Genomic DNA, 18,827 nt, shown 5'->3' with positions numbered 1-18,827 from the left:
TCGCATACTCTCTTGTTTTAAGCTTTTGTAGTTTCTCTTTTACCATTGACGTGTAGCTGTTACCCATATTTATTTAGCCTTCATCTTAAGTCTTATCTATGCCCATAGTAGCCGGCACACACACAAAAACTTTGTTATGTGAATGGTGGCTTGGTGCGTAGACATTTTCCCCACAGGACTGTCATCTTTCCCCCAGTGTTTAATTATTTGTCACCCCTCACAAGAATGCAAAGTTGATATGTGCAGACTGGTACTGGTCCTATCCAGGGTCAGGGTGCCTGGCGCATGGTGGAAAGCCATCACTGTCAGCCAGTGGGTGAGTGGGGTTACCCAGGAAAACCCTGGCATTGGGAATCTCTCCCTTGGGCTTGGCATCCTCAGTTCCCAGTGTTCCCCCCTGTGTTTCTCATAGAAGTGGCTCAGATGCCACTCTTAACCACAGCCATCCGACTTCTTGTACTCAGTCTCACTGCTAGTGTTCCTGCCTATGTCAAGTAGAAAATTAGAATTTTTTCTTGGGAATCTCCCTGCCTACCTGCCTTCTCTCTCCTTTCCCTCTGCCCTCTGGTCACAGTGAGAAAAGAAGTTACCACGTAAGGGGTCAGCTGTGGTTGTAATGCTTGTAATTCCAACTACTTGAGGGGACGTTTCCTGTGCAGCCTACTCTTCATAGCTCAGCCTTTTCAAAGCATCCATTGGGAGAAACACTCTCAGACTTTGAAAGGCTGCACTTTCAGGTTTTGTGATCTAAGTTGAACTGTGGCAGGGAGAGACCTCGAACTGAACTCCAGATATTGCCTTCTCTCTGGGACATCTCCTTTCATTGGGGGTGTCTCCTCTGCACGTCTCTATGTATCTGGTCTCTATGTATTCCTAGAGTCTGATTTCCCTGACTCCATCATCAAACTCCTGAGGCTGCTGCTGACTTCTGAAGCCCTTGGCTCACTGCTGGAGTGCATTGCACGGGGACCCACCCCACTGGGTCTTGTGAGTACTTTCCTTCTATCTCAGTCTCTTTTCCAATTCTTGTTTCTTTTGTGAAGTGACTGACAGTATTTACTTATCAGGATGGTATGTGTGCCCTTTTAAAGAGCATCCGAATGAATAAACATTGATCATAGAAATCGAATCTGAATTTGTGTTTTTTGTTGCGAGCACTCTAATTAAACACAGGTTTGAAAAATAACCAGACCCTTACACTTTGGCAAAATTGGATCTGTTTTCCAGCCCACCAGGTTAAGTCCTTTTTGCCTCCATTCCCCAGTTCATGGACAGGGAGGTAGATGAAGATTAGAATGGCCAGGTGGTAAATATGCATAAGCTTGTAAAAATCCATATAAATTGGTTAAAGGGCAATAACATGTCTTCCTATTTCATGAGTGCTTGCCAGTGTTATGAAGACATGAACATATTGTCAGATGTCAGTGATTGCAGCCCTTGATATGTTTAATTATTTTCAAGGTCATTTCTTTTAACAATCAAGACAAGCTAGACTATGTCAGATGGTCTACAAATGTAGAATGAGTCCTTGTTTTCATTGTTATTTTATGTTTTATAGTCACATAGAGTGTGGCTTTGAGTTTCCTGGTTACAACCAGCCATTGAGCATGAGAGTCACAATAATGTACAATACTAGGAATGTGGCATCCATTATCTATATAACCGTTTATGTTCCCAGGATCCTTTCACATGAAAGACTTATGAATAATAATTGATGTGTTCTGAGAGTCTGAGTATTAGAGTGTCAAGTTTACAGTAGAAATGAAGGTGATTAACTGTGCAGTAGGTAAGTAACAGACATGTTGCAGAGGCGTTGTGATCTTAGCCACTTAGAGGTCAAGTTAAATAAGCTGACTGCACTCTAATTTTCAGCTGTAAATAATTTCTCCTTACATTAAGCAAATGCCTACTAATACAAGAAATATTTTCTGAGCTGTTTGTTATGTAGGTATATGGAATAGTTTAAACAACTGCCATAGGTGGCAGTTGGGAATTCACATCAGCTCCTAGCTGCAGTCTAGGTTGTCTTTAAAACAATTTACATTTGTTACTTGTGCCTGGCTTTCATAGGCCTAGTCCCCAGAACTACACCCTCATTTGCTTTTTACATTAGCTTCTCTGAGCTCTAGAATGTTCTGTGACAATACTTGAGGTAGTCTTGCCCTTAGCCAGTGTGGAGAAATGTGCTTGCTCTTGATTGCCTGGTAGTGTCTCCACCCTCTAACTTGACCTGCATTTCTCCCACGATGTAGCTTTAGCTTGTCTACTAGTCCTTCTCCAGCAGATTCCCCAGGGCACTAACAGTTTTAGCCATGCCAGTTCGGCTAGGTGTCCTTCAGCATGGCCCAGCCTCACCTAGTTCATCTCTACCACGTGGTCCTCTTCTCTGTCCCTTGAAACTTCCCAGGCTCTGAGGCTTGCAGCCCAACTACTACTGTCTCTGTCTGTCTGTGATTCCCATCTCTACCCAACTATGGCTTGACTGGCACATACTTCTGAAGACACTTTGCCCTACTTAGACTGGCAGACTTCCTTCCCTGGGCCTATAGCTCAGGTCCCCCATTAAAGTGTTACATGTCCATAACACCCCATTAGTAGACCTTTAGCAGACTTCTAATCATTTAGGTACTTGTTCATTGGTTTGACCCTACTATGGAAGGAAACGTAGTGTATCCCAAAAGGTTCAGCCACACATTCAGGAGGCCTGGATATATACTCAAGGAATGAGATAATAAAAATGCACTGCAGTTGGAATTTGTGGTTTTGGAGTGTGGACTGCTGCAGAGTCTGGACCAACACAGAATGCAGAGCCTGGGCTCCATGTGTGAAAAGCAGGCTTCGGAGTGTGTATTCCCACCTGTCATCTGGAATGGACTTTTCCTGGGCAGATTTCTATCTGATTATCTTTTTAGTTTTCTTAAGTTACAACATTTGACAAAACCTTACTGGACAGGTCCTTCATTGTAGGCCGTGAGCTAGGCTCTGTGAATACGTGTATTCACGTCTCAGTTCATTTGTCACCACAACAATGGAAAAGCCGAGGCAGTGCACCGTATACAGAAGCAAGGATTAGTTAGTCCATGGATGTAGATGTTTAAGGGGCTGACACCAGTGGAGGCTCAGTGGCGGTGGGCCTGTTTGGCCACATCACCTGTAGGCTATGTCGGTGGCAGGTGTGAGCAAGGAAGTGATTAGGGCTCAGTATGGGAAGCTAGAGTGTGACTATTTGTAACAACAGTCTCCCGGTAACTCACTCTGGAAGCCCACGACCTCTGAGGAGTTCTTCCTGCCAGCACCACACTGAGGGCCTCACACAAGCCATGAGAGACGGCAGTGACTGCTGGCGAGCAGGGCCGGGCTGAGAGCCTGGGGTCCTGCGGGGCTGTGGGAAGCAGGGGAGGGATCTTGTGGAGGGTGGGAAGGATGCATGGAGTGGTGAGCCAAGAGCACAGCCTCGGTGTGGGAGAGGAGGCTGTGGAGGGGGAGGGCGGCCTGTGTGGAGGACTGGGCGTGGATGGCACATCCTTGCCCCTGCGGGTCACGCAGTTGTAGCTCGCAGCTGCACAAGGTGACACTGGAGCCGAGGTGCTTACTGCGCTGTGTGATGTTCACACTGAAAGCTGGGGCGTGCCCCTCCCCGCTGCCCGGCCCTAAATCTGCACCGAGGTCCTGGTGTGGGACAAGATACTTCATGAGGGGCCCGGATGAACTTCACCTCAGCCGTTGCTGGAGCCCTGGCTTGACCATGTGGTGGGCTGGCGGCCTCACCCAGCCAGCACTGATGTTCAGGTGACAAATGAGCAGATGGCCCACCTTCCCTCCCCCCTTCCAGCAGACGGTGTGGAGTAGAGGGGCAGGCCCACCACCAAATCTTCCCACAGGAGTCACCCCAGAGCCCTCCTCACTGTGGCCTCATGTGGCCAGAGCGAGGGAGGGTTTGGCAAAGCAGAAACAGTGAGAGAGGTGTGTGGTTTTTCAGCAGTCAGCTTCATTGCTTTATTAATGGAAGCCTAGGAAACCCAATTACCTTTCCTTCATTATGCAGAACAATTTAACTCTCAAACATCCTCAGGCTCTGGGCCACCTTTGCAAATGCAGAAGCTCATTAATGCTTCAGCAATGAAGAGCTGGCAGGAGCTTTGAAATTTCTACTGTCTTTCCCTGCTTCCACAGGTCTCTCTGTGAGAGGAGCCGAGTACCTATTTAGTTCCCACTAATAGGCATGTCCCCATCCCCATCACAGCTGCAGGTGGGGTGCTGTTTTCTTCTTCTATTTTACATATTTTCCTTCCCCTACCAGCATGGTAACTAGGAGGCCCCTGACAGCTCCTTCCAAGTAAATTCGACTGTTAGAACACACAAGGAAGAACTCCTGGTGGAGATGAGTGGACAGGACAGTGATGCTGACCAGGAAGGACCTGGAAGGCCCTGTGCCCAGAGGTGTGTGGTTGAAGCAGGCACATGAGGGTGGCAGAGAGGAAGTGGCTACAGTCCACCCTCCAGAGCCAGGTCTCCTGGGTTAGAATGCTCTCTCTTGCTATTACTCGCCTTGTGCGTGGAGGGCTGACACTTACCCCAGGGTGCTGCGTGAGATGTGTTCCTTCCATTCAGCACAGTGAGGATGACCTGGGCCCCACCATGGGCCTCATACTCACAAGCCAAGCTCTCTGTCCATCAGACAGACGGTGCACTGGCCAGTGCCCTGCCAGCGATGCTTCCACACTGCTCATCACAGGCCAGTGTCGGTTCATCCTCATAGGAAGAGGTGTGTGTGGGGTGTGTGTGTGTGGGGCGGTGGTATAGGTGTATGCCTGTACCAGGGCTTGAACTCAAGGCCTCACGCTTTTGCTCAGCTTGCCTGCACACAGGCTGGTGCTCTATTTGAGCCAAACTTCCAGTTCATCTTTTTGTTGTTGTTGTTGGTGGTGGTTACTTGAAGATGAAGTGTCTCAAACTTTTCTGCCCACGCTAGCTTCAATTCCTGATTTTCCAAGTCTCAGTCTCATGAATAGCTAGGATTCTAGGCGGAATCCAACCAGCGCATGGCTCTCATCATTTTTAGATGGCTGTTTTCTTCTGATCGTTTAGAACTGATTAGAATATGGCTTTTCCTGGAGAGGCCTCACATAGTCATCTTATCCGAGGTAGCTCTGCCTTCCATACTCAGTTTTCTCTGTTGTGGTGCTTCCACATGTGTGACATTACCATCTGGCTTGTTTACTGGCTGGTACCTCATACATCACTCTGTGTAGAAGGAAGTGCTGATCCCCAGTGTGTCCTCATGGGTCTTTACTGCTCTTTCTATAGCTTGAGCTGTCTAATGCAGACTAGGTGCTCATGAATGTCCTTTTCTTTTGTTCTGTTTCCTTTTTGGTGGTAGTAGGATTTGAACTCAGGGCTCAGCCCTTGTGAGGCATGCTTGCTTACTTGGCAGTTTACAATTTGAGTCACAACTCCAACCCTGCCTTTTCCGGTTATCGTGGAGATAAAGTTCCAAAGATGTTTCTACCTGGGCTGGCTTTGAATCTCAGTCCTCCAGATCACTGCCTGCTGAATAGATTACAGGCATGAACCACCAGTGCCTGCCTTTGATAAATATTACTTCAACACATAAAATGTTATTATCCAGGTTAAAGGGACACTTTTACAATTCAGTCAGGAGTTGGTTCTGGAGAGGGAAAAAAGTGCAGTTCATGCTGCTTAACTGATTTGTAACCAGGTGTATTGTTTTGTGTATAGTTCTAGTGTATTTGTGTTGATGCACATTTCTTTATGCAAATGTAGTTAGGTAATTTATATATAGTACATTTGTTTTTGAATATATATTTACATATGAATATATGTTATAGTATATATAAAATAGAAACTACATTTATATATAATTCATAGCAATAAACTGACGCACGTTCTAGGCATCTTCTACCTTTTCTTGTTTTTCAATAAACAATTTGCATTAACAAACCGATATAGGTCTTGGAATGGAGCTCAGGGTGGTGCATGTGTTAAGCACAGGGCCTTGAAGTCAATCCAGACTACAGCAGGAGGAAAAAAAAAGCCAGTATAATTCCAGACTACAGCAGGAGAAAAAAAAAAAAAAAAAACAGTATAAATCCAGACTACAGCAGGAGAAAAAAAAAAAGCAGTATAAATTCAGACTACAGCAGGAGAAAAAAAAAAAAAAGCCAGTATAAAACCCTATATTCTATTGGACTTTGGTAGGTAGTTCCAAAGAACAAAAATGCAAAGCCTTTTTTTCCCCTTTGTATACTTATCTTAAAAGTATTTTTTGTGGTTTTGTTTCATTGGTCATGGGGCTTGAACTTAGGGCCTGGACACTGTCCTTGAGCTCTTTAGCTCAAGGCTAGCACTCTACTGACTAGCCTCTCACAAGGCTCTACTTAGAGCCACAGTGCCACTTCCAGTTTTCTGGTGGTTAATTGGAGATAAGAGTCTCACAGTGACTTTTCAGCCTGGGCTGGCTTTGAACCACGATCCTCAGATCTCAGCCTTCTGAGGAGCTAGGATTATAAACTGGAAGCACTGGTTCCTGGATGTTAGAAGTACTTTTTTTTTGAAGTGGGACTCAGAACATATAGTAAACTTTCAAATAGAAGTGCATTTTGTTCCAGTAGAAATGCTCTATCATGGATTTCATCAAAACATAAAATTTTCTATTTTGCAAGTCGAGGCTACCCCTTCCTCTTGCTGTGCATTTCAAAGCATGGCAGTAGCTAGAAGGAAATTTTCATGTCAGACACATCAACTACAGACTGCTTCAATTTTCACCAGTAATGGAGAAAGTCAGGGAGAATAATGAGTCTATTTTTACCTTAAGGTAGCAGCCTTTGGGACAAGATGACTTCACTAAGAAGTCAAGCCCCTCTCTGACTGAGGCTGGGGCAAGGTTTAATAATTCATTCTAAAACTGCAGCTTCCGTGGCTAGTGTGCCTAGCTCTACTTATTTAAAAGTCTGTTTACCTCTTGGTCTGCACCTGTGGCTGTCCCTTCTGTTTTCTGGGAATTGTGCATTAGCTAGAATTATTTAAGGTTTGTTTATTTGTTTGGTTTTTGTTGCCAGTACTGGGGCGTGGACTCAGGGCTGAGCACTGTTCCTGGCTTCTTTTTGCTCAAGGCTAGCATTAGATCTACCTCTTGAGCCACAGTGCCACTTCCAGCTTTTTTTCTATATATATGGTGCTGAGGAATCGAACCCAGGGCTTCATGTATACGAGGTGAGCACTTTACCACTAGGCCATATTCCCAGCCTAGCTGGAATAATTTAAGCACCTCCACTTCCTGCCATCTTCAATCTGTTGGGGCCTCACTGGCAATATATGCTTTCAAAAAACATGTGTCTTTTGTCTGGGCCATAGGTCCAGAGCCTTAATGTGGTCCCAGAAGCTTGTGGTTCTGTATGTTTTTGAATTTGAAAGCCCTATACTAGATAGCCAGCTTTGCAGATTCCCAGCGCAGCTGTTCTGGGGTTGATAGAGTTGTGCACTGGGTGTTTTGTGCAATTAACCAGCACAACAGAGTGGAGCAGAATACAAAAGAAGCCAGCAGACTTCAGTCCTTCGGCATGGGCTGTGTCAGTGACCCTACCATGGATGTAGAGGAATCCTTGCATTAAGAAGGCCTTTTGTAAGTAACAAAGAACAGGATTTAAGGAACTACATAAGAAGCGATGTTTGTTAGCTCTGGTTTCTTTCATCAACATGTGGTGTCTAGCTGCATGTCTTTGAAAAGCATGATTTCAGCTCACGTGGTAGGCGCTTGTCCTCACAAGCAGGAGGCCCAAGTTCAGATCCTAGAACATCCAAAAATAGAAAATGAAAAAGAAAAGCATGAGATCATAAGAAAAAAACCACACATTTGTGTTGCTTAGTAAACTAGGTTGTATGTACGATGTGGTGGTAAGGAATAGGAACGCTGGAACAAGAGGGGAGTTATTTATCTTCACCACTGTTCTTTTGTCAACAATGAGAAACCCAAGCCCTTGGATAGCTTGCTATCCAAACCACACTTTACATACCAGACCAAACACAGGCTGCACTCAGGCAAACCGTGGAGATGAGGAGCCCTGGGAGGGCAGGGACATGTACCAGTGCCTACACAGCACACTCTCTGCTTTCCCCAGGTAGTCACTCAGGTTTGATGCCACATGCCCTGAGTAGAACCCCCTGTGGCCTCCCTCCCCCCTGCCCCCCCCCCCCCCCCCCGCTATGCACGAAAGGCAAAGGTTTCAACTGCACCTCTTGGACCTTTTGCCTCTGAGGATCCCTTTTTTTGTGATTAGTGCCCACATAGACTTCGTTACCCCAAACAGATACCAAGTGTCCCCTGTAATAGTCATCCCGTCAGCCACTAAGTCCACTTATTACCACTGAGGGTTGAGTGTTTCTATTCAAATGCTCGAGGCCAGAAGCATTTTAGATTTTGGAAAATTTGCACAGATTATATCTGTTGAGTTCTATAATGATGAAGTTGTCCAGAATCTAGGAGCAGATTAGGGCTATTCAGTGTACATCGCTTTTCAGCACAGAGAATTTCTACTCCAATGTCAGTTGAACTGTGATGTCCTCAGAGAAAGCACCCAGTGCCTCTCCCTTGCTTGTTCCTCCAACAGCTCAGTGATCTCATAGGCCAGTCGCAGCATGAGCTGCCAGTGCTGGTCTCCTTGCCTAGATGTTAAACTCCTTCGAGTTTACATTTAGATTTGTGTCTGTAGCACTTGACACAAACCTCACAAAAAAGACATTTAATGTTTTTTGTTTGACCTTTGGACTTGCTTTTTGCTCATTGGCAAAAGCTTTTGCTCATCAGTTCTGTGACCTGAGTCAATCTTCCAACCTCTATTTTTTTAAAAAACGAAACTAAAGATATATTTTGTTGAGCTTGCTTTAGGTCATAATCATGATATAACTTAGATGTGTAAGACTTTGAGTGGTAACAGATGGTGTTCTCAAAGTTCATTTTCTTGGAATCTAACTCTTATTAATTCTGAGTGCAGTGCCTCAAACCCTAGCTACTTAGGAGATGACAGTTCAAGGCCAACCAAGGCATAAAGATTCATGAGACTCTGTCTCTACCAGTGGCTGGCCCTGGTGGTGAGAGCCTGTTGTTTCAGCTGTGGGGAAAGCCTAGTGACTTGCACAGTCGGGCATGCCAGTCATCGCCAGTGATGCAGAGAAGCACAGCAAAGAATATGGCCCAGGCATACATGGAGACCCTGTCCAAGGGTCATTGGTCAAGATGCACTGTATTCATAACTTGCTTCCTTAAGTAGCAGCTCCTTTGTACAATTTCTTAAAGGATAATAAAAAATGTTTGAAGACAAAGAATAAAAATTGTTTTCAAATGTGCCGGGGAATGTAATAAACATAAGAATATTGGTTATAAAGGATAGCTTGAATCATAAGATGCATTTCAAATATTTCACCTGAAAAAATGTCTGTTAAAATACACACACACACACACACGCCTCCAGTGTGGAGAGCCTGTTTGACATCACAGGTCCCTGGGCCCGGACTCCAGTACTGTGAGGAAACGTGGACCTGGTGGCACTTTGCTTGCCTTGCACACATCACCATCATTCCAGTAGCAACTCTCAGAAAGATGTTCAATTCACTAACTTCACTGAAAAGTTAGGCCCAAGATAGGCTTTTTACTAGTAAACATACCATAATCATGACCAATATGGAGCACTCCTAGACCTCAACATTAATTTAAAAACAAATTCTGTCAATAGGCTGTAGTTTAGGGTAAATATTGTTCATGTGGTTTTTAGTGCTGTTCCAAGCATTTAAGGTAGGAACTGTAAATCTTATTTCTGTATTGCTAGTGTTTAGCACAATAAGTGAATAATTATTATTTCCTTCTCAGTTTTATTTGATATTCAAACTACTTGGTATGATTATTTTTATTGTAATGTTAATTTTTGATTATGTTAGAGCGGAAAGGCTTGATGGGCTTAGAATTTTGTACTTAATATTTATCCTTACCTAGAGTACATAAGAATAGTCAGTGGTCTTTTCCTATTGATTACTATTTTGAAAGAAGAAAATTATAGAATTAAGGGATAAATGTTATCTTCTTTATATTGGTTCTGTCCTGAAAGAGTTTTAATTTTCCTTGGGGCTAAAGCAAAAGATCAGTGGCATAATGATTGCCAACATCAATATTAATATTATTATTATTCATTAGAAATTTTCTCAGTTCTTATTACTCTCCTCATCAGAGGATAAAGCCTAAATATGGCTCATGTAAGATAAGAATGTGGATTGGAAGAAAAGTAATTCATTAATTTATTTTTTTCTAGTGTAGTATACTTTTGATAATGTTTTCATTTACTTAGATACATTATTATTGCAATAAATTAAATGTAGGCACAATGAACCATTAGCTTTCTTTCTTCTGGTCCTTCTTAGTACAAAAGTTTTGAAGATTTTTACAGTTCAGGAACTCTTTCTGCATAACTGCTTTGAAAACTATAACGTGTTATTTGCTCTTCTCTTACTTTAAAGGAAAGCAGGAAGCCCTGGTTCTGAGCCTGACTGGCAGGAGCTGGGAGGGCAGGCTCTGGGCTCCAGTCTCTCGTCATTGTTCGGGAAACCATACAATAGCTCCCCTGTGCCCTAGGCGTCTTTCTGGACTGTGAGCAGGGGTGAAACTTTGAATACTTAAGCCCTGAAGTATGTTGTTAGTATAATCTAATGCTTAGTCCAGACTGGCTGTGACTTACAATCCTGATCTCTGCCTCCTGAGTATCAAGGATTGCAGGTGTGTACTGTTGTGTTCAGCCCCCAATTTTAACTTCTAGGAAACACTTACCATATTAAAATGCCATTAGAAGTCACAGCAGCATGAGTTGAATACTCAGTGATATCCTGGAAATTTGAGATACCAAGATAATGGCAAATATTTGTTTTCCTAGGAGCTTGTCCAGGAAGGGAGAAATAAAGTGTCCTAAGTTGAGGTGAGGTTGGAGGTTTTTGTTGAGATCTGAGCTCTGGAGAATAACAGTGGGTGTGTAGACAATGAGCAGTTCTGCCTTCCTCTTTGTTGCTGTCTCTCCATTTCCTCGCCTCGCCTGACTCCCGTGGCCATACCCTTACCTTAGGTGTCAGTTTGTCCATATGCATTATTTCTTTGCCTCTTGTAGACAGATATGTTAGTATGTATAGGCTTAGCGATACACTACTGAATCATTCTAACCAGCACATGTGCCATCGTATTTTCTGAGTAGACCAATCACGAGAAGGGACCGACTGTTCTTTTTCTGGTGAAGTTAGAACAACAGCCCTGGCCAGCGGTTGACAAGAAGATTCCAGAGAAAGGAACTGGGAGTGAATACCTTATAGCTGATCCCCATTACCACAGCCCAGTCATTCCCAACATGTCCATACTCATATTGAAATGTATGCCATATTCTGTCATGCATATAGAACATTTTGTCAGGTTGATGTTATTTATTTCAGATGAGTTTTACTGAGGTTCTGGGAGTTGAACACATTATGATCATTTCACAATAGCCAGGACAAGATTTTAAAATGATTTAGAATGAGTGGTTTTTAATTACAAACCTGTAAGAAGATGAATTGGACTCTTGTCTCCAAGGTTTAATTATAACTACTTGCTATGTTCTTATTGAAATGAAAGTGGAACCTGAGACTGGTGACTTACATTTTTGTTGTGGGTGGTAAACAATGTGTTCAGTGTGAATGAATGAATGTAGTGGAATTAATTTTACTTTGTCAGAGCCATGTTTGTCCTTAGTTATTTGGGAACTAATATCTAAGCATGATGTGTCACGATTGGGTGTAATGATGACAAACTAATGACTAGGGGTGTTATGTATTTTGAGAAAGGATGAAATATTATTATGTTCTCCTCTTTGGGGTGGTATTTGTTTCCTTGGATGTTTTAAGTTTTCTGAGACAGAAAAGACTGATGTTTTCTTCTGAGACTTAGAAGATTACAAAATTCATGTGAGAAGATTACAAAATTCATGTGAAATTTGTGTTTATGCTACCTGTTACTGTGGAGTTTCTTTCACTACACTCAGAAGCAGTGAAGTGAGCAAGCAGCTATTGCAAAAGAACAGAGAAAGAGGTAAAGTTATTTTCCTGTGTATATAGATGCAAGTGGTTGATCAGGTAAACAATGCATAGTCATTACTTTCTTATTGTATTGGTTAAGCAATAGAGAAATCCTTGAGATGAACTGTAGACAAAAGAGCTGTCTTTGTATATAATGAAATTTCATGTCTCATAGGTGGTATTTATGAGTTAGAAATTAGAATATTGATTTCTGTTTGAAGGCACTCAATATTTGAAGCCAATTTTAATATTCTGTGCACTTGGCATATTTTGGATTTTTGTCTGCTGTAACAGAAAATTTCCTAAACAGTAATTTTAAAACTTGATTACATTGGATTAGGGCAGTGAACATATTGCTCATCTCAGTAATGCCTCCAGCTTTTGAATTCATTAAAATAATAAAAGCTTTCTTTATCTGCCTCATTATTTTTAATGTGGTTTCCTCATTCAGCAGACTTAATCCCTTTGTTGGCGAAGCTAGTTAAACTTTCCCTTCTGAAAGGAAAAAAAAATCATTTCTAGTTAATCTGATGCCTTTCTCTTTAGGGACTTTTGAAATATTTTGGGGAACCCTCACAAAATGAAAAATGAGTGTCAGACTTCCTGAATGGAGAGGCTCAGTGTGACTGTGTATTGCATGTCCTGGGTGGGGCCCGACAGGCTCCAGAGCTCCAGTCCAGCTGCTGTGCTTCAGTTCTGTGTCGTGGACCAGGAGTCTACTTTGTCTGCATCTGCTTCTTCATAAAGAGTATCAGCTATGATGTAGATCTCCCAGGCTGTCATATTGTTAATTCTAAGCACTGAGTTTAAATGATTAATGCAGGCTGTACTTGTACATTTAAGACCTAATGTGCTTATGACTCATCCATCCTCTTCAGACCCCAACTTGTCCTCCAGCTCTTACTTCAATTCTTTAGTTTCCTTTACAGAGGCACGTCTCAAGGACTCCTAGTCCCTGGCTCATCTTGTTACCTTGATTCTCCACTTGGGCTTCTTCAGCAGTGTTTGCCCAGCAGGGTCTTAGGGTGCCACATGTCCTTGCTGGTTTCTGAGAAGATGTGACATGCCCAGGCAGAGTAGGTGCTGCAGGGCCAGCCTGGCCTCCTCCTGACTGCTCAGCTATCAGGCACATCATCATCTTAATTACTGATGAGTTAAGGACCCATCTGGGAAGTTTCAGGGGGCTAAAACCAGAACTCTGCTCTTGTTCCAGTAATCATAGAATCACATTTTTTTTTTCCCTGAGATGACCTATTACTGTGCCAGCCATGGTATTTGCTGGATAGATAGCAGCTTTCATGCCTGCAAGCATTTCCTTTCCCCTCTCCCTTCCATTCTTTCTCCACTGTGCTGTTAACATTGAAGGTGCCTTAGGATAAGACCCTTGGGTTTACCATGAACGGTCATCAGTAAGCATGCCTTGGTAATCATGCAGAATCTGTCTCCGGTCCACTGAGGCTTAGGTGTTGGCTGCCTTTGTCTGAACACTGGCATGGAATTTTGAATTTGGTCTCGGTGGCTCAGCATATTAACCACACTTAATGTTTAGTCGTAAAAATAAAAGCTATTTATTGAACAGATACCACTGAACACTTTACATAATTTATTTTCCTGCCAGCCTTGAAAACTGAGTGTTACCCTCATGACCTTCACTTTACAAATATGAGCCAGAAGCTTGCAGAATTAGTGAAGTTGAGCTACAGAGGCAGAGCTCAAATTGAAACTCAGATACGATTTCCACACCCAAGTTCTTTCCACAACAACACGACGGGCAGGTAGCCCAGGACTTGTGACAGCATGTTGTACTTCCTCTGTGAAGCCACTGTGACACTAGGATCCTGGGACACAAACGGGCTGGGAGCCCCTACAACGCTGCTGGGCTGCTGGCCACACTCTGAGTTGCCTGTGCAATTCTAGTCTAAGTGATCCTTTCAGGTTTCTACTTGGAAAATATTCTTCCAAGGGGGCTGGCCTTCTATAAAAGAACCCTCCCCCTGCACACACATCTCACCCAAGCTTTCCTTACTCGAGTTCTCAAAATCATACTTGGGTTCTCAGACCTTACTCCAAAGCATTTTCAGGCCACTGTAGTGCATTCTATCCTAAAGCCATGAGAATAACATTTGATTATCACCTTATTTTCCATGATGCTTGCTTTCCCATCATACCTAGGCTGGCCTCCAACTCATGGCTACAAGAATTCTCCCACTGCAGCCTGTTGGGAGCAGCTGGGACTGGAGGTGTGTGGCTGTCCCTGGCTTTCCATCAGGAGTTTGTGATGCAACTATTCCTCCTTTAGGTTTGGTGGGTTAATGAAAGATTCAGTTTCCAGAGGCCTTTCATGGCCTCAAACAGAACCTGCCTCTGCCGTGGTACATATCGTTACCTGGTGCTTCTGAGAGGGGGTGTGCAGGTGGACTGCTGGCACCACGGTGCCATCCCTGGTGCCCTGCTTCATGTTTCTGCTGGGGAGATGCAGTGTGCCTTGCCTTCAGTAGAGTAAGAACATGGTGACTATGCCCGAGTATTATGTGTCATCCTGTAACAGTCAGCAGTCTTCCACAGGTCCTGTGTGCGAAGGTTATTAGCTAGCTATGCAAAGGAGGCCTTATGGATAGTTCTATGAAATGATTCCAATTAACAAGAAGTGGGTAGATTGCCAGTTCGTGTCAGCTAATTAAATGATGATGTGCTTCTGTCATTAACAAGGACTCTGACTGGAGGGAGAAAAAAGGATAAAAGCAGATTCTTGAAATTTGTTGATAGGGAGGATATATTACCTTATCATCTACATTACAAGAATAAAATGGCAGCCTCCCATTATGTATTGAAATAGAGAAGTCTACTATTACTTTCTTCTGGGGTATAATTAATCAATTTTAGCCACAGTATTTTAGATGTTGCAGTGAAGTGGCGTTTCATTAAAAACCATAGTTTAATAATAATGGATCAATTATACTGACACTGTGAGCCTCCAGTACAAAAACACATTGACTTGCAAGGGTCTGCGTTAGTGTTTTACGGCTGACTCCACTTCAAAATTCTGCTGTGAAGAGAGAGAAGTTTCATTTATCTGGGGCTGAGCGCTGAGGACGTTGTGTCAGTGGCATTGATCTCACATCTGCAACCCTCTCCTGTCAGCTCCTCAGGAGAGCTGGGTCCTGGGAGGAGCCAGGTGCGGGAGGAGGCTCTGGGTTGCAGGAGCGTCTTGCCGGCATAGTCGGAGTGGAAGAGGAGCGTGCGCCTTACCTTCCTGCAGCCACCGGTCCTCACTGAAGCTCCCAAAGCAGTTTGCTGACCGTGCTGCTGCTCCTGAGGGCTCATCACACCTTCGTGGCCTCACGTGGACTGTTGGGTATGGCGACTCAGGTGACACAGGGTCCTGTGGGGTCGTGAGGCTTGATGTTTCTGCAGACTTGCAGATCAGTGGCTTCATTTTCCAGATGGGGACTGGTGTCGGGGGAGGTTACAGAAACATAGGGGCTGAAGGCAGGACTTAGGCACATAAGGAACCCAACCCCAAATAAGTAAGAAAAATCATGAGAGTTTACACCTAACGAATTCAATGTTTATGATGATGTCATAGGGTAACTTTGGTTTATTTGCTTTCAAAATGCCTTATAAAGAGAACTTGGAATGCCATTGTACACTCTAGACTGTAAGAGACTTAAAGTATATTAAAAGGCACGGACTGTAATGCCCTTTGGGAAGGGTAGTTCATATAGTAACAGATGATATAAATGTAATCCCTGATCTTCATGCAGACCCCCAAACCTGCCATTCTCTTGTCTAGTTTAGGCGTCATGTGTAGGTACTAAGTGCACTATAACAGTATGTCCTTTAGAAAGCATGCCATGCCAGGCTAGTTTTTCTGAATGCACATTAGTGCATATGTTGCCGTATGCGGTCCATAATTCTTCCCATATTGTTGTCTGTGTGTGTTGTGTGCAGGCTGGGGACATCGGTTTCTTTTCCAGTGCAACATGTGTGGAACTTCCTAGCATCCTTTTACCTCCACAAAGAAGCTGCCGTGTGGCGGGACGAAGGTTATAAGCCCTTTTTCTTTCTGGGCAGTGGTGTTTGTAGATGGTTAGAAATCAGATGCCCAAAGGAGGACCTGCTAGTGAGTGTGCATGCATTTGTACTGTTTATTTGCTGTCACTGAGGTGTGCAGCATTGGGACACAGGGCCAGCCCTCTGAGTGGAGGGGAAAGAGAACAAATACCACCACTGAGGTTTGAGACTGGCGTGGTGCATGGCGGTTCCCCATTGTTTTCTTCCTGGCGTTTCATTTTACTTACGGTAATTTCTTCAGTGCAGGTTCAAGCATATGAAAGACTTTGAAAAAGCAGGGATACCTGAGTGTGATTTTTCTTCTTTATAGGAAAGTTAACTTTTGCACCAAAACATGGCTTCCTCTGAGCCGGGAACATGCTGCCCAGGGGAGCAAGCACTGTCTTCCTATTCGGAGCCTAAGAGACACACTACTAAGTGTGAAATCCGAACGTTTCTGTATTGCCTTGTAAGCTTGAATGGTTTTTTAAAAAGGTTTCTTTTGGTGTTGTCAAATATTAGGTAAATGGCATGGGAGCTCTTTAAATTCTAAGCCCCTCTGGCGGGCCGCGACTCCGCGCTTCCCTCACGTGCACACCCAGGCCCCAGGGCTCCTGTTACGTGTGAGTGCCCACACCGTGAAAGGCAGAACCTAGGAAGCGAACACAGACTGGCGCCTGCGATAGCGCAATTCCAGGGCACCCCCCCCCCCCCCCAATTTGGACAACGGATACCTGCTTGTTAAGTTTCGGGTAACTTGTGGGATTGGGATAGAGGGAGGGAGGGGCAAGGGAAGGGGTGTCATTAATCAAGATTCATTGCACTCATAAATTGAAATGCCTTTGTACAACTCTTTAAAGGTAATAAAAATTGATTTAATAAGGATTAAAAATGTGTGAGTAAACATGTGAAGAGATCCCTAGTGTGAGCAGAATGTGTTTGTTTTTGAGAACGGGAACTGAAATTCAGAGAAGTACAGTTTTTGTTTTGAATCACAGGTGTTTTAACTATGTGGTTTTTAAAATTGTGTAACTTTAATAAAACTGAAAAGAATGAAAACAAAAGAAATTTGAATATAAATTCAGACATACTCAGGAAGTCAGAATTTTCCCTTTTTTGTTTAGCAGAACTTGTTCAACTGTGCTTGTGCCTGCGGCCTGCCTGGTGGCCACTTTGTGGGGAGGAAAGGAGGGGTGGGGTTCTGAGCCGGGCCCTGCCTGCAAGAGCCCCGGTCCCCTGCATCAAAGTGTCATTTACAGCCCCTGTCATGCGTCTGAGAATAATCATGTAAGATTAGACAACAGTAGGTACAGAGTACAACAAATTCAGTTCTGATACTGGTTTTCTGCAGGAGAGTGAGCCGATCTCCTAGGTATCGTCCAAACACCGGATGTTAGCCTACTCTGTGCTGAATATTTCTTAAGTGGTTTCATGATTTTTTAGGAAAGTTCTTTTTTAAAAAATAATTTGCTGTTATTCCTTTTTTGCCTTTGGTTTATGCTCTGTTGTCACTGTTTTTGGTTTCTGTACCCTTTATCTTGTTTGTAAGCTTATGTGATTTGGGAAAGGGAAGGGGAATCAGAAATGCTGGGACAAAGAGTGAACCAATGCAACGGTGGTACTCGCTAGACACTAGGTTGGCAATGAACTGTACAATTTGGGCAGTGGGGGAGGGGGAGGGAAAGTGGGAAAAATGAGCGAGGGACTAACACTGTTTTAAAAATGTGTTCATTACCTTACTTATGTAACTTTATCCCCTCTGTACATCACCTTTACAATAAAAACAGAAAGTTGTATCATCCTCTGCAAAGTCTTTTTAGCCTCCCACTATGCGTAGACCATTAAATGCACTATAGGGAAGATTTCTAGACTAACTTCAAGAAGCTTTATCAGAGCAGATAAGGGAAGATGTGGGTTCTTGGAGGCTGCAGGATGCTCTCTCAGATCAGCAAACACCCGGATAGCTCCTATAGATTGGGAGCCAAGTTTCTTCTTCCGTCTCTCCCCTCCCCTCCCCTCCCCTCTCTTCTCCCCTCCCCTCCCCTCCCCTCCCCTCCCCTCCCCTCCCCTCCCCTCTCTTCCCCCTCCCCTCCCCTCCCCTCCCCTCCCACCCTCCCTCTTCCTTCCCTCCCTCTTCCTTCCCTCTTTCCCTCCTTCGATTTCTTCCTTGTGGGTGGTCTCTGTGTGTTGTTATACTCTTGACTCCCAGCAGCCTGTGCATTCTTGCTTCTGAGCCTCCCTTTCTCAGCCTTTGGAGGAGTCTTTGTCCGTGAGCACCAGTTTTACTCCTCAAGACTCTGGGTGCTCCTGGCCTACAGCTCTGGGAAACTAAGGGTGGAGTCACAAATGGGTGCAGTGTGGGGCTCTCCCTCCCTCCACACCAGCATCCAGTGCAGGACTCATGGGGTCCACCCTCGGAGGGGAAGGGGCCAAGACTCAGGAACACAGTGGACTGGAGCTCCAGGCATCACTTTGTTTCAAACTGACTTTGCCCTGAGTGGCCGTTTCAATGGCCACATTTCGTGTCCAGATGAAATAAGAGACTCACTGGTTGTTTCCTTCCTACTTGAGATGCATTACTGTTCTGGGATGGGGAGAGAGAGGAAGGTTCTTTTATAAATAAAGTTATAAAGGTTAGTTTTAGGTCTATAACAAATGAAATTTCCTCTGTTCAA

At 44.0% G+C, this 18,827-nt stretch overlaps 1 protein-coding gene across 1 annotated transcript in view; it reads left to right on the top strand.

Annotated features, from left to right (window-relative positions):
• Nucleotides 1-18,827, top strand: part of Smyd3 (SET and MYND domain containing 3) — a 442,737-nt gene that overhangs the window by 223,888 nt on the left and 200,022 nt on the right. The gene's annotated exons all lie outside the window — the stretch shown is intronic.

Source organism: Perognathus longimembris, chromosome 11, assembly GCF_023159225.1.
Source record: "Perognathus longimembris pacificus isolate PPM17 chromosome 11, ASM2315922v1, whole genome shotgun sequence".
Classification (NCBI taxonomy): domain Eukaryota; kingdom Metazoa; phylum Chordata; class Mammalia; order Rodentia; family Heteromyidae; genus Perognathus; species Perognathus longimembris.
Note: the sequence above shows the minus strand (reverse complement) of the source record. Positions and strands in the feature narration are given on the sequence as shown.